At 36.0% G+C, this 16830-nt stretch overlaps 1 long non-coding RNA gene across 1 annotated transcript in view; it reads right to left on the minus strand.

Annotated features, from left to right (window-relative positions):
• The window catches only part of LOC138352805 (uncharacterized), a 10294-nt gene extending 1623 nt beyond the window's left edge, over positions 1-8671 (minus strand). Inside the window, exons 1-2 of the long non-coding RNA XR_011222875.1 lie at positions 8497-8671; positions 2142-2248 (exon numbers count right to left, since the gene is read on the minus strand). This is a non-coding gene — a long non-coding RNA (uncharacterized lncRNA). The remainder of the gene's footprint in view (positions 1-2141; positions 2249-8496) is intronic.
• Between the last annotated feature and the right edge of the window lie 8159 nt (positions 8672-16830).

A 16830-nucleotide genomic window follows, 5' to 3' on the forward strand; every position in this document is an offset into this window, starting at 1 on the left:
ACTAAAGCAGAGATGCAGAACTAGGAAAAGGGGAAAAATTGCCCAAACATACAAGCAATACAAAGATGCGAGAAACAACAATAGCAGTAAGGAGAGGGGCAGAAAGACTGACTTTCGGTCATATTCAACAACACAAATATACATACACACACACACATTATTGGAAAAAAAATGGAATTGGAATATTGGAAAAAATAATTAAAACTAAATGGGTAGAACACCTGGAGAGAAATGATATAATTTCAGACAGACAGTATGGTTTTCGATTTGGAAGATCCTGTGTATCGAATTTACTCAGTTTCTATGATCGAGCAACAGATATATTACAGGAAAGAGATGGTTGGGTTGACTGCATCTATCTGGACCTAAAAAAGGCATTCGACAGTTCCACATAGAGAGGTTGTTCTGGAAACTGGAAAATATTGGAGGGGTGACAGGTAAGCTTCTAATATGGATGAAAAATTTTCTGACTGATAGAAAAATGAGGGCAGTAATCAGAGGCAATGTATCGGACTGGAGAAATGTCACAAGTGGAGTACTACAGGGTTCAGTTCTTGCACCAGTGATGTTTATTGTCTACATAAATGATCTACCAGTTGGTATGCAGAATTACATGAACATGTTTGCTGATGATGCTAAGATAATAGGAAGGATAAGAAATTTAGATGATTGTCATGCCCTTCAAGAAAACCTGGATAAAATAAGTATATGGAGCACCACTTGGCAAATGGAATTTAGTGTTAATAAATGCCATGTTATGGAATGTGGAACAGGAGAACATAGACCCCACACAACCTATACATTATGTGAGAAATCTTTAAAGAATTCTGATAAAGAAAGAGATCTAGGGGTGGTTCTAGATAGAAAACTATCACCTGAGGACCACATAAAGAATATTGTGCGAGGAGCCTATGCTACGCTTTCTAACTTTAGAATTGCGTTTAAATACATGGATGGTGATATACTAAAGAAATTGTTCATGACTTTTGTTACGCCAAAGCTAGAATATGCAGCTGTTGTGTGGTGCCCAACAACAGAAGTTGGCCCATATCTTAAGAAGCACATCAACAAACTGGAAAAGGTGCAAAGACATGCTACTAAGTGGCTCCCAGAACTGAAGGGCAAGAGCTACGAGGAGACGTTAGAGGCATTAAATATGCCAAAACTAAAAGACAGAAGAAAGAGGTGATATGATCACTACATTCAAAATAGTAACAGGAATTGATAAAATCGACAGGGAAGATTTCCTGAGACCTGGAACTTCAAGAACAGGAGGTCATAGATTGAAACTAGCTTAACACAGATGCTAAAGAAATATAAGAAAATTCACTTTCGCAAATAGTGGTAGACGGTTGGAACAAGTTAGGTGAAAAGGTGGTGGAGGCCAAGACTGTCAGTAGTTTCAAAGCGTTATATGACAAAGAGTGCTGGGAAGACGGTTTCATCCTGTAACTACACTTAGGTAATTACACACACACACACACACACACACACACACACACACACACACACATATATATATATATATATATATATATATATATATATATATATATATATATATATATATATATAAATATATATAGATATATATATATATATATATATATATATATATATATATATATATATATATATATATATATATATATATGTCGTACCTAGTAGCCAGAACGCACTTTTCAGCCTACTATGCAAGGCCCGATTTGCCTAATAAGCCAAGTTTTCATGAATTAATATAATTTCTCTATTTTTTTTCTTATGAAATGATAAAGCTATCCATTTCATTATGAATGAGGTCAATTCTTTTTTTATTGGAGTTAAAATTAATAGAGATATATGACCGAACCTAACCTATCTTTATAGGTTAGGTTAGGTAGCTGAAAATGTTAGGTTAGGTAGTCGAAAAAACATTATTTCATGAAAACTTGGCTTATTAGGCAAATCGGGCCTTGCATAGTAGGCTGAGATGTGCGTTCTGGCTACTTGGTACGACACATTATATATATATATATGTATATATATATATATATATATATATATATATATATATATATATATATATATATATATATATATATATATATATATATATATCGGACAATTAGTAAAAAAAAAAAAAAAAAATTAAATTATTTTACCTTGTACCTAGATCCACCAGGCCTGTTTGGTGCATGTTTCAGTACTTCAGAAATCTGGAAGGTCACATCCTCCTCCTCAACTTGTGGATGTGCGTTGATAGATGATTCTGTAAAATTAAGTTATTTATATAATAATAAATTCAGTATAACAATAATATTCTGTAAAATTAAAAGTAATTTATACATCAATCAGATAAAACTCTCCAGAGATGGTGATACACAACATATAAAGGACAAGTTTCAGAACAAAATATGCATTTAGGAATAAGGTTTTGTACATGTAGGTAGCACATGAGAAAATAAGTGGAAGGTGATCAAGTTTATATTAACATGTTAATGGCTTTGTTAAGGCTTTGCAAGAATGAAAAAATATTAATAATATAATATCACCTACCAATTAATTGTACATCATTTATAAGTCAATTATTTGCATTATTATTATTCAATACTAATGATATAAAAATGCATTTTGTAATCTACTATTTATGCAAGTATTAAGCACAGGATCATGAAATAAACTGCAAAATACTGTAATGGATAAACCAATTAAGTTTACATTTTCCTATAGCTAAGTCAGTCAGTTCTATTAGCAGCAGAGAACAATTATGCCCAACCTCTATTAAATGAAACAATCTTAAGAGCAAGTGATAGAAATATAATCATTTATGCTTGGGAAAATATTATGGAATGGTTCCAAATATGAAAAATATTAAGTTTTTTGGTTAAAATTTTTTAACTTAAAATTTAAATTTTTAAGTGAATTTTAAACTTTAAAAAAATTATTTAATTTTTTGGTTACTTACTTAAAATAACATTATATAGTTCTTGTTTTTGTAGAAATGCCAATTTCTTCTTTTGCCCTCCAGACTGTATAGTGACCACAGGCAGTTTGTTCATATCTTCATTATTCTTCGAACTGTGGTTGCACAATCAGACCCACGTACACTGGTTAAAAGCATCACCTAAAAGCAACAACAAAAATGTAGTACACTGACGAATTTTGAATATATATATATATATATATATATATATATATATATATATATATATATATATATATATATATATATATATATATATATATATATATATATATATATATAAAATCAGAGTACCACCTCTAGCTGGAAGAAGGGGGACCCATAGCCTCGGAGGAAACCACGCATAACGCATTAGAGGGAATGTTTAGATCCCCTCCAATACAGTTTCTGTGTGTTTTTCTCCTACCACCCCCTTCCTTTTTTATTTTTTGTGCTTTATTATGCATTTGATGGTTACAAGATATACATGGGTTATACAAAAATAATAATGCAAAAAGGTGCTTAAAGGTTATGGATCTCTTGAAAAACACAACAATGGGAAACATTGATGAATGTCACAGACGGGTTCGATCATTGTTGCAAGTCAAACACTTCTTCGAATTCCTCTGAAGTTGGACTAGTGCCCAAGACGCAACAGGCATTTCCCCTCTGAATCGCAACACTGAGGCGCTGGAACAAGAAACTTTTTGCTCTCTGGTCTTTTGTAGCGCTGATCAATTTGTCCCCCAATTCCTTCAGGAACTTCAATGCACATTTTCCCCACGAACCGAGGGTCTCCGAGCCGATCGGAACAAAGCTGTAGCAGTGTGCTAGACCTCTGTATTTAATAATTTTCTGCGATATATATATATATATATATATATATATATATATATATATATATATATATATATATATATATATATATATATGCGAACAAGCCTGAATGGTCCCCAGGACAATATGCAACTGAAAACTCACACCTCAGAAGTGACTCGAACCCATACTCCCAGAAGCAACGCAACTGGTATGTACAAGACGCCTTAATCCACTTGACCATCACGACCGGACATAATGAGGTGATAGCCTAAGCTATTTGAACCACCCCACCGCCGGCACTCGGATAGTAATCTTAGGCATAGCATTTTACCAAATCACCTCATTCTTTGGGGCACACTTGAGGAACACAAATGCGAACAAGCCTGAATGGTCCCCAGGACAATATGCAACTGAAAACTCACACCCCAGAAGTGACTCGAACCCATACTCCCAGAAGCAACGCAACTGGTATGTACAAGACGAACCACCCCACCGCCGGCACATCCGAGTGCCGGCGGTGGGGTGGTTCAAATAGCTTAGGCTATCACCTCATTATGTCCGGTCGTGATGGTCAAGTGGATTAAGGCGTCTTGTACATACCAGTTGCGTTGCTTCTGGGAGTATGGGTTCGAGTCATTTCTGGGGTGTGAGTTTTCAGTTGCATATTGTCCTGGGGACCATTCAGGCTTGTTCGCATTTGTGTTCCTCACGTGTGCCCCAAAGAATGAGGTGATTTCGTAAAATGCTATGCCCAAGATTACTATCCGAGTGCCGGCGGTGGGGTGGTTCAAATAGCCTCGGCTATCACCTCATTTGTCCGGTCGTGATGGTCAAGTGGATTAAGGCGTCTTGTACATACCAGTTGTGTTGCTTCTGGGAGTATGGGTTCGAGTCACTTCTGGGGTGTGAGTTTTCAGTTGCATATTGTCCTGGGGACCATTCAGGCTTGTTTGCATTTGTGTTCCTCACGTGTGCCCCAAAGAATGAGGTGATTTGGTAAAATGCTATGCCCAAGATTACTATCCGAGTGCCGGCGGTGGGGTGGTTCAAATAGCCTCGGCTATCACCTCATTTGTCCGGTCGTGATGGTCAAGTGGATTAAGGCGTCTTGTACATACCAGTTGTGTTGCTTCTGGGAGTATGGGTTCGAGTCACTTCTGGGGTGTGAGTTTTCAGTTATATATATATATATATATATATATATATATATATATATATATATATATATATATATATATATATATATATATATATATATATATATATATATATATATATATGTATGCCATATACATATATATGCTATGTTGTATGCTACAACTTGGCTGATAATAAAGCCATTCACAACTGCAAGCCTAATAAAGAAAGGAGGTGGCATAGCAATATCTTACAAAGATACCTTCATCTGCAATAGTCTGATTAGTAATAGAGACGACTATTGTGAATATACCTTTGCCAAGTTCTCCAGTAAATCCCTTAAATCCTCCTTGACTATAAGTGCCATCTATAGATTTCCCAATACCAACATAGCTTCATTCTCAGATAACGTAAGGAATCTTATCATAAATAACAATCTCAACAAAAATCAAACCAACTTAGTGGTTTGTAATGGTGAACAAAACATGCAGATACTTATATATAACCTGTGAATAGAGTGTAATAACACCAAAACTATTTGTTTATTGTTTTATGACCATAATAATTGAATCACTAATATGATTCACTAATATATAATCCTAATAATAATCACTAATATATAATCCATTGAGCATGCTGCATCTCTTTCAGTCTCTTTGCAATTTGAACAAGAGGGTTTTTAATTGATCGAACCATATTCTTAAAGTAAAGTAAATGAGATGTATTCCATATTTTGCAAAATATACGATGAAGGCACACAAACATTCATACCAAAACTGAAGGGCAGGATTTATGAGGAGACATTAGAGGCATTAAATATTCCAAAACTAGAAGACAGAAGGAAAAGAGGAGATATGATCACTACGTACAAAACAGTAACAGGAATTGATAAACTTGATAGGGAAGATTTCCCGAGACCTGGAATTTCAAGAACAAGAGGTTATAGATTTAAACGAACTAAACAAAGATGCCGAAGAAATGTAAGATAATTCACTTTTGCAAACAGAATGGTAAACGGTTGGAACAAGTTAGGTGAGAAGGTGGTGGAGGCCAAAACCGTCAAAAGTTTCAAAGCATTATATGACAAAGAGTGCTGGGAAAATGGGACACCACGAGTGTAGCTCTCCATCCATCTGATTGATAACCCAAATGAATTTTTCATGGATATGATACCAACATCAAATCATAAATCAGATGTGATCCTATCCCCACTGGATTTTGAAGAAGCCATAGACAGTATGCCTATGCACTCTGCACCAGGCCCTGACTCTTGGAACTCTATATTCATCAAGAACTGTAAAAAAACGTTATCGCAGGCCCTTCACATTCTTTGGAGACAAAGCCAAGATACTGGCATTATCCCTGACATACTAAAAACAGCAGAGATAGCACCGCCCCATAAAGGAGGAAATAAGGCAGAGGCAAAAAACTACAGACCAATAGCACTAACATCGCACATCATAAAAATCTTTGAGAGAATGCTAAGAAGTAAGATCACAAAATACATGGAATCACAGCATCTCCATAACCCCAGACAACATGGTTTCAGAACAGGGCGCTCTTGCCTATCACAGTTGCTGGACCACTCTGACATGGCACTAGATGCCATGGAAGACAAACCAAACGCTGATGTAATTTACACAGATTTCGCAAAAGCCTTTGAAAAATGTGACCATTGTGTTATTGCACATAAAATGCGTTCAAAAGGAATTACCGGAAAAATAGGCAGATGGATATACAACTTCCTGACTAATAGAACCCAATGTGTAGTAGTCAACAAAATAAAATCTGGACCATCAACCGTAAAGAGCTCAGTCCCCAAGGGTACTGTGCTTGCTCCAATACTTTTTCTCATCCTCATATCGGACATAGACAAGGACACAACCTATAGTACTTGATCATCCTTTGCAGATGACACTAGAATCTTCACGAGAGTAGGCAACATAGAGGACACGGCAAACCTCCAATCAGATGTAAATCAGGTCTTTCTATGGGCTACAGAAAATAACATGGTGATTAACGAACATAAGTTTCAGCTCATGCGCTACGGAAAAAATGAAAATATAAAAACGGAAACCACTTACAAAACTCAGTCAAATCATAACATTGAACGGAAAAGCAACGTAAAGGATTTGGGTGTACTGATTTCAGAAGGCCTTACATTTAAAGAACACAATAAAGTAGCCGTCACAACTGCAAGAAAAATGACAGGATAGATAACAAGAACTTTTCACACTAGAGATGCTATACCGATGATGATAGTTTTCAAGACGCTAGTGCTCTCTAGAGTGGAATACTGCTGCATAATAAAAGCCCCTTTCAAAGCTGGAGAAATTACTGACCTATACTTATGCATTTATCTTCGGTTTAACACAACAGGCACCAGACACACGCTAGGCATCATACACACTAGGATAAAACAAACATTAGGCCAGAAGTCAGAAAAGAATTCAAAGAATTTTACTGGAAAGGCTTGCTGTTAGGAAAGGAAGTAATTGAGATGAATTAATGCACAGTATGTCAATTTTGTGAAATATATGATAAAGGAACAAAAACATTTATACCAAAACAGAGATGCAGAACTAGGAAACAGGATTTGTTCAACTGAAATTTCAAGACGGCCAGAGACCAAAAGACACAAAAATGGAATCAATATACGAAGAGGCCAAACCCCCAAACATACCAGTAATACAAAGATAAACAACTACACGGCAGTGAGGAGAGAGGCAGAAAGAAATTTTGAAAAAAAGGAACAAACAAATGTAAAGTAGAACAAATCATATTCTATAAATACAGCAACAACCAATTGCAGGTAAAGGATATTATTCAGAGCTTTTAAATGCATGGATGGCGAAATACTCAAGAAATTGTTCACGACTTTTGTTAAACCAAAGTTGGAATATGCAGCGGTTGTATGGTGCCCATATCTTAAGAAGCACATAAACAAACTGGAAAAGGTGCAAAGACATGCTACTAAGTGGCTCCCAGAACTGAAGGACAAGAACTATGAGGAGAGGTTAGAGGCATTAAATATACCATATATACTACACAAATATATATACTACACATGCACAATAAACTACCCTACACAGGCTGAGTATGGTGTGTACAATAAATTATTAGCTGAAAGATAAAACTGAGTTTGTATAAATGGGGGTTAAGTCAGAGTGGGAAAATGTCAGTGGAGTGCCTAAAAACCCTGTCCTGGGACCTCTGTAATTCATAATATATACAAATAATTTAGACTCAGGTTTGATCAGCAATATTTGAAAATTTCCAGATGATACAAAAGAGATTTTTTTCTGGATTCAGGATTATTTTTTTATGGCTGAAAACAGGTTTTCAGCAATAAAAGAAATACAGTATTGCTGGAACAACCGTCGACATCTTCAAGAGAAAACCTGAACATCTTCAAGAAGTGAAGATGACCTTGAGAAGAAGTATAGGTTGGGAGAAGTATAGGTTAGGAATTGTCTCCAAAGAATTCTCAAAGAATTACTCGTTATTGCTATCCAAGATAATTAGACGAGCCAAAACTAAATACTACGAAGATAAATTTACCCAAATAAAGAGTACCTTACCTAAAAATATGTATGTACCTTACGTAAATAAACATTTGATTTTGAAGTGCCGGACAAACAAGGCTGTGGTGGATATGTGGGCCTGAGGGGCCTGTCCAAGCAACAGCCTGTTGGACCAAGCTCTCACATGTCAAGCCTGGCCTTGGAAGGGCTTGGTGAGTAGAACAACTACCAGAACCCTATAATGCATGTATCAAGCAGATAACTAGGTTGTAGAGGATAGATAACATAGTGATTATAAGAAAACTAAAAACTCACTGGAAGCAATAAAAATTACAAGAGTTGATACTCAACTTCTTTCCATTGTACCTCCCGTGTGTCAGCTTATCACTCTACTGCTAATATCACGGTATTGCAGAATATCTGTCTCTACATTGCCAAGGTGTCCTGGCAGTGAACACCACATAATGCAGTGCAGTCCTGTAAGAATAAGCACAGTAAGTATGGGCATGGAGGGGGTGCAGCAGTGGCTTGTGAAGGGCTGGAGAGTAAATGGACATGCCCAGGTGTAAAAAGCATTAGGGTAACAGAACATAGCCCATAAAAATAGTAATGACTGTGAATGAATAATTATATGAATGCAATAATACTTCATATCTCAATAGGAATACTAAGCAGGATGCAAGACAAGGTACTGGTGGTGGTAGTGGTTGGTACAAGTCCTCACATCCCCACAGACACCAGTAACAGCCCTCACCTCCCAACACAGTACCCTTGTAGCGAGTTAATCTTATACTCGCTCCATTATCTTATAGCATAACTAATTAACACTAATTACAGAAGCTACACAGGTGATACTTTGGTGTGAGTTGAGCGCACTGAGCGTCGGTATCGCTACACTCTTGTTCCTTAACAACCCTTTGGACCTTTATTACAGAAAAATAGAATCAATTAATATAATAAAATATAAAATATAAGTGTTTACTTACGATAATACTATCGGTGGAACACAAAATCTTCTTCTTCTTGATAGTAGGTGCAGTTTGCATGAAGGGTTAGTCCTCGCCATGACTGAACTCACGACAAAATGGCCGCTGTGTTGATATGGCGTCAGATGACGCTGTGACGTCACAGGTGAGGGACGCTTTGCGCATTACTCCCTCGTACTTAAAAAGTACTACAGGTACTTTTTGGTTTTATTTTTGAATATGGCAGAAGTTGGACAGCTTTTCAAATCATTATAAGGGAGTGAGTTCCATAGACTAGGTCCCTTTATTTATATAGAGTGTTTACATAGATTAAGTTTGACTCTGGGGATATCAAAGAGATATTTATGTCTGGTGGGGTGGCCATGTGTTTATTTATTTATTTATTTATTTATTTATTTATTTATTTATGCATATACAAGAATGTACATAAGGAATGTGAGGATACAAATATGGTAATTACAGTCTTGTAAAGCCACTAGCACGCGCAGCGTTTCGGGCAGGTCCTTAATCTAAGAAAATTTTAAGGAGGTAAATACTTGCAAAATTTATAGACAAAAAAATGATAACAGATTACATGGAATGAAAACAAAAATAAGATGAGAGAAAATTATAGGTACAGTATATTAAAGCACATAGGTAGCTATGATTGATTGCAATGACAGCTTAAAATGGTAGTTGACAACAAATTGGTAGGCACAATACAGCAGAAACAATATAAGATTGATTGCAATGACAGCTTGAATGGTAGTTGACAAAAATTGGTAGTCACAATACAGCATATGGCTAGCACATAAAAGAAGACAGCAATGAACACAATGATAAGGTTGTTTGATATTACATAAAAATTAGGAGATTGGGTAACACTAGGTACAGAGCAAATTTAAAGCTCAGTGTAGGAAACTAAATAGATGAAGTTAGGTACTTTTTGGTTTTGCTTTTAAATAAGGCAAAAGTTTGACAGTTTTTCAATTCACTAGGGAGTGAGTTCCATAGACTAGGTCCCTTAACTTGCATAGAGTGTTTACACAGATTAAGTTTGACCCTGGGGATATCAAAGAGATATTTATTTCTGGTGTGGTGATAATGGGTCCTATTACATCTGTCCAGGGAGAGTTTCAGAGCATGGTTTGCATTTAAGAACAGGGTTTTGTAAATGTAGTTGACACAAGAGAATGTGTGGAGGGAGTTAATATTTAGCAAGTTTAGGGATTTAAACAAGGGAGCTGAGTGTTGTCTGAAAGCAGAGTTAGTTATTATTCTGATAGCAGATTTTAGCTGTGTGATGATGGGCTTAAGGTGGTTTGCAGTGGTAGACCCCCATGCACAGATACCATAATTAAGATAGGGGTAGATTAGTGCATAATATAGTGAGAGGAGAGCAGAGTTAGGAACATAATATCTGATTTTGGAGAGTATACCAACTGTCTTAGAGACTTTCTTAGTTATGTGTTGAATGTGGGTGCTGAAGTTGAGTCTCTTGTCTAGGAATAGGCCAAGAAACTTTCCATCATTTTTATTACTGATGTTAATGTTGTCTATCTGTAGCTGAATTGCATTTGATGATTTGCTTCCAAATAAGATGTAGTAAGTCTTTTCGATGTTTAATGTTAGTTTGTTCGTTGACATCCATAAGTGGACTTTTTTTAATTAATAATAATAATAATAATAATAATAATAATAATAATAATAATAATAATAATAATAATAATCTTTATTTAGGTAAGGTACATACATAAAGAGATTTACAAAGTTTGTTGGCTTTATAGATAGAGCTAGTACATACAATGCCTAAAGCCACTATTACGCAAAGCGTTTCGGGCAGGAAAAACATTAATGACTACAGCTTAAAACTAATGGGTAAAAAGAAAAGATGTGATGAGTACATATAAAAAATAGAGGTAAAAGAGGGGGGAACATTGTTGAAAAAGCAGCACAAATACAATTACAAATTATTACAGAAAATTACATTCAAACAGCATTGATTTGAAAAACAAAAAAACAAAAAATATACATGGGTTGACAACAGGGGGGTAAGGTGGGTTACATGGAATTTATTAGGTATAGCTTCGTTTTTAACTTAAACTGGTTGAGAGAGGTACAGTCTTTAACATGGTTGGGAAGGTCATTCCACATTCTGGGCCCCTTGATTTGTAGAGCATTTCTGGTTTGATTTAGTCGTACTCTAGGAATATCAAAACTGTATTTATTTCTGGTGTGGTGCTCATGGGTTCTGTTACAACCTTCTATGAAGCTTTTGAGATCAGGATTGGCATTATAGTTTAGCGTTTTATATATGTATAATGCACATGAGAGAATGTGCAGTGACTTAATGTCTAACATATTCAGAGATTTGAGTAGGGGTACCGAGTGATGTCTGGGGCCAGAATTGGATATTGTCCTAATAGCAGCTTTGTGTTGAGTAATTAGAGGACGTAAGTGATTTTGGGTAGTAGAGCCCCAAGCACAAATACCATAGTTGAGATATGGAAAGATAAGGGAGTAATAGAGAGTCACCAGGGCAGGGCGTGGTACATAATATCTGATCTTAGAAAGAATCCCCACAGTTTTTGAAACTTTTTTTGATATGTTTAGAATGTGTCCCTGGAAATTCAGCTTGTGGTCAATGAGAATGCCAAGGAATTTGCCATCTAATTTGTTACAAATTTGGGTATTGTTTATTTTGAGATTTATTTGATTAGAGGATTTATTGCCAAACAGAATATAGAAAGTTTTGTCAATGTTAAGGGTGAGTTTGTTGGCAGTTAGCCACAGATGGACTTTATTAAGCTCAGTATTTACTGTGGCATTTAGAGCAAGGGGATCAGGACTGGAGTAAATGAAGGTTGTGTCATCAGCAAATAGAATTGGTTTGAGGTGTTGGGAGGCATTTGGAAGGTCATTAATGTAGATGAGAAAGAGGAGAGGGCCAAGTATGCTGCCCTGGGGAACACCAATGTTGATGGGTAGTGTGGGAGAAATTGTATTATTCACAGAAACACATTGGACACATAATTCATTATTCACAACATTATTTAGTGTATGTGGGTTGAGGTTTGAGTAGATAAGGGTAGTATCGTCAGCAAACAATATAGGTTTGAGAATATTAGAGACATTAGGCAGATCGTTTATATATATAAGAAATAGAAGAGGTCCTAAGATGCTGCCCTGTGGCACTCCAACGGTAATTGGTAGAGTGGAAGAAGTTGTATCATTGATGGTTACATATTGGTGTCTGTCACTAAGATAGGATCGGATGTAGTCAAGGGCAAGGCCTCGGATTCCATAATGCTGGAGTTTTAGTAAAAGGTAGTTGTGATTAACAGTATCAAAGGCTTTTCTTAGGTCAATGAAGAGTCCAATCGGAAACTCATTTTTGTCAAGGGCTGAGTAGATAATGTCAAGGAGACTAATGATTGCATCATTGGTGCTCTTTTGGGACCGGAAGCCAAACTGGCAGGGGCTGAGTATGTCGAATTTTACGAGGTAGGAATAGAGCTGTTTGTAAATAATTTTTTCAAATATTTTTGATAGAATGGGTAGATTTGATATTGGTCTATAATTGTTTACGTCCGCCGGATTGCCTCCTTTATGGACTGGCGTTACTCTTGCTTTTTTGAGGATATCAGGGAAGGTGTGATACTCTATAGATTTGTTGAACAGTAGTGCTATGGGTGGGGCAAGGGCATGGGAGGCTCTCTTGTACACAATGGACGGAATTTCACTGGTGTTCCCTGCCTTGGTTTTTAGAGAATGTATGATGGACACAACATCTGCCGAGCTGATTGGTGAAAGGAGAAGAGAGTTTGGATAGCTGCCTGAGAGATATGTGTTAATATGTGTCTGAGTCTGTGGGATTTTACTGGCAAGATTAGCACCAGCCGATGAAAAGAAACTGTTAAATTCATTTGCCATTTCTAAGTCAGTTGACCCCCATCCTTGTAGAGTTTTATTTGGTTATGTGAGTGTTGTTTAGTTCCTAGGATACTAGAGATAGTTTTCCAAGAGCTTTTCATGTTGCCTTTTGCTTCATTGAATCTATTCACATAATATGCAAGTTTTGCCTTTCTTATGATACTGGTAAGCATTGATGAGTACCTTTTAGCTACTTCCTTTGAAACTAGGCCAATCCTAACTTTCTTTTCATATTCATGTTTCTTGTTGATTGAGTTGAGAATGCCACTTGTGAGCCATGGATTGTTTAATCTTTTGTCAGTTACTTGCTTGGTAAGAAGGGGACAATGAATGTTGTAGAGGCTTAGAGTTTTGGAGATGAAGAGGTTAGCTAATGAATTTATGTCATGGGTATTATTGAATTCAGAATCCCAGTTAATATTGTAAAGTGCCTCTGTAAAATTGTCTAAAGCTGATTCACTGTGTAGCCTAAATGAAAGTTTCTTGCTTTTTGGTGGTGTTATGTCCATGTTCGCTATGAGAAAGGTAGGATAGTGGTCAGTTGTTCTGTCGTAGATTGTACCAGATACAAGGGGAGCTGTTATGTTTGTCCATATGTGGTCCAAGGTAGTGGCTGATGTTTGAGTGACTCGGGTAGGTTTGGTGATTGTGGGGATTAGCATACAGGAGTTCATGCTGTTAAGGAAATAGTTTAATTTCTTAAACAAGCTTAATTTCCAGGGACACATTCTAAACATATCAAAAAAAGTTTCAAAAACTGTGGGCATTCTTTCTAAGATCAGATATTATGTACCACGCCCTGCCCTGGTGACTCTCTATTACTCCCTTATCTATCCATATCTCAACTATGGTATTTGTGCTTGGGGCTCTACTACCCAAAATCACTTACGTCCTCTAATTACTCAACACAAAGCTGCTATTAGGACAATATCCAATTCTGGCCCCAGACACCACTCGGTACCCCTACTTAAATCTCTGAATATGTTAGACATTAAGTCACTGCACATTCTCTCATGTGTATTATACATATATAAAACGCTAAACTATAATGCCAATCCTGATCTCAAAAGCTTCATAGAAGGTTGTATCAGAACCCATGAGCATCACACCAGAAATAAATACAGTTTTGATATTCCTAGAGTACGACTTAATCAAACTAGAAATGCTCTACAAATCAAGGGGCCCAGAATGTGGAATGACCTTCCCAACCATGTTAAAGACTGTACCTCTCTCAACCAGTTTCAGTTAAAAGCGAAGCTATACCTAATAAATTCCCTGTAACCTACCTTACCCTTCTATTGTCAACCAATGTCTGTTTTTTTCTTTAAAGAGCGCTGTTTGTCGACATAATTGTATTTGTGCTGCTTTTTCATCTATGTTTTCATTTCTTGTTTTCATTCTACTCATTATGCTCAATTAGTATTAAGCTTGTCATTTAAGTTTATCATGCCCGAAACGCTTTGCGTAATAGTGGCTTTAGGCATTGTATGTACTAGCTATACCTATAAGTTAAACAATCCTTGTAAATATTTATTGTATGTATGTACCTTACCTAAATAAATAAAATTGTAAAAAAAAAAAATTGTAAAAAAAAGTTAATTTGAGAGCAATTTTGTTGACCCAGGTCAATATTAAAATCTCCTCCCAGAATGAAGTGGTTTTTGTTGAGATTGTTGTTTATAATAAGATTCCTTAGGTTGTCTGAGAAAGAAGCTATGTTAGTATTGGGAAATCTATAGATGGCTCCAATTGTCAAAGAAGATTTAAGGGATTTAATTGAAAACTGAGCAAAAGTATATTCACAGTAGTCATCTCTGTCACTAATAACACTGTTGCAGATAAATGTATCTCGGTAATATATAGCTGTGCCACCACCTTTTTTATTAGGCCTACAGTTATGAATGGCTTTATAACCAGCTAAGTTGTAGAGTTGGGTATAGTCTTTATTTAGCCAAGTTTCTGTTAAAATAATGAACGATAGGTTAGTACCTATTGCTGTGAGTAATGCATTTAAATCGTCAAAATGTTTACCAAGTGATCTAACATTTTGGTTATAAACTGATAGACAGGTGCTATTTTCAAGTTTGTGTTTAGCCTGGTGTGCTGTGAAATACTTGCAATAATGATGATCAATGTGCTGGTTGGTGTAGATATGAGACAGAAGATTTTGATCAGGATCAATATCAGTGTGCATAGGATGCAGAGGGATCACGATACAAGATACACGATAAAGCAAAACACAAGAATAAAAGCAAATACAATAAAATAGTAACAATTTAGAAGTAAAATAAAGATCCAATAGTTAGCCAGGGAGGACACAGAAGTTACATAAAATAAAAAAACAAAAAATCAGTAGAGATTGACAATATAAATGTAAAATAAAAAATAATAAGAAAAATGATAATCATAAAAAAAAAAAAAAATGATGTTCTATTACATCTGTCCAGGAAGAGTTTCAGAACAGGGTTTGCAGTTAGAAAAAGGGCTTTATAAACGTAATTTACACAGGAGAATGTATGGAGTGAATTTGTTTAGCATGTTTAAGGATTTGAACAAGGGAGCTGTGTGTTGTCTAAAGGTAGAGTTAGTTATTGTCCTGATAGCAGATTTTTACTGGATGATGATGGGCTTGAGGTAGTTTGCAGAGGTTGAACCCCAAGCACAAACACCATAAGAATGATAGGGATAGATAAGTGCATAATAGAGTGAGAGGAGAGCAGAGTAGGGTACATAATATCTGATCTTAAACAGTATACCAACTGTTTTAGAAACCTTTTTAGTTATGTGTTGTATATGGGTGCGGAAGTTGAGTCTCTTGTCTAAGTATAGGCTAAGAAACTTTCCATCATTTTTATTGCTAATGTTTACATTATCTATCTGAAGCTGAATTGCATTTATTGATTTGTTTCCAAATAAGATATAGTAGGTCTTTTCTATGTTTTGTGTGAGGTTTGTTGGTTGACATCCACAAGTAGACTTTTTTTAATTAATTGTTTACAACATTATTTAACAGGAGTGGGTTGGGGTCAGAGTAGATGAGTAGTATCATCAGCCAACAATATAGGTTTAAGTATGTTAGAGACATTAGGGAGATCATTGATGTATATAAGAAACAGGAGGGTCCTATAGGATGCTGCTCTGTGGCACCTTTACGGTAAGTGGTAGAGTGGGAGAGGTTATATCATTGATGGCTTCATATTGGTGTCTGTTACTAAGATAGGATCGGATATAGTTTAGGGCAAGGCCACGGATTCCATAATGGTGGAATTTAAGTAAGAGGTAGTTATGGTTAACAGTATCAAAGGCCTTTCTCAGGCCGATGAAGAGTTCAATTGGAAACTCACTTTTGTCAAGGGCTGAGAAGATTAAGTCAAGCAGACTAACAATAGCATCATTGGTACTCTTTTGGGAGCGGAAGCCAAACTGACAGGGACTTAGTTTATTGAATTTTACAAGATTGGAGTAGAGCTGTTTGTAAAAAAAAAAAAAAATATTTTTGATAATATAGGTA

This window comes from Procambarus clarkii, chromosome 55, assembly GCF_040958095.1.
Source record: "Procambarus clarkii isolate CNS0578487 chromosome 55, FALCON_Pclarkii_2.0, whole genome shotgun sequence".
NCBI lineage: Eukaryota > Metazoa > Arthropoda > Malacostraca > Decapoda > Cambaridae > Procambarus > Procambarus clarkii.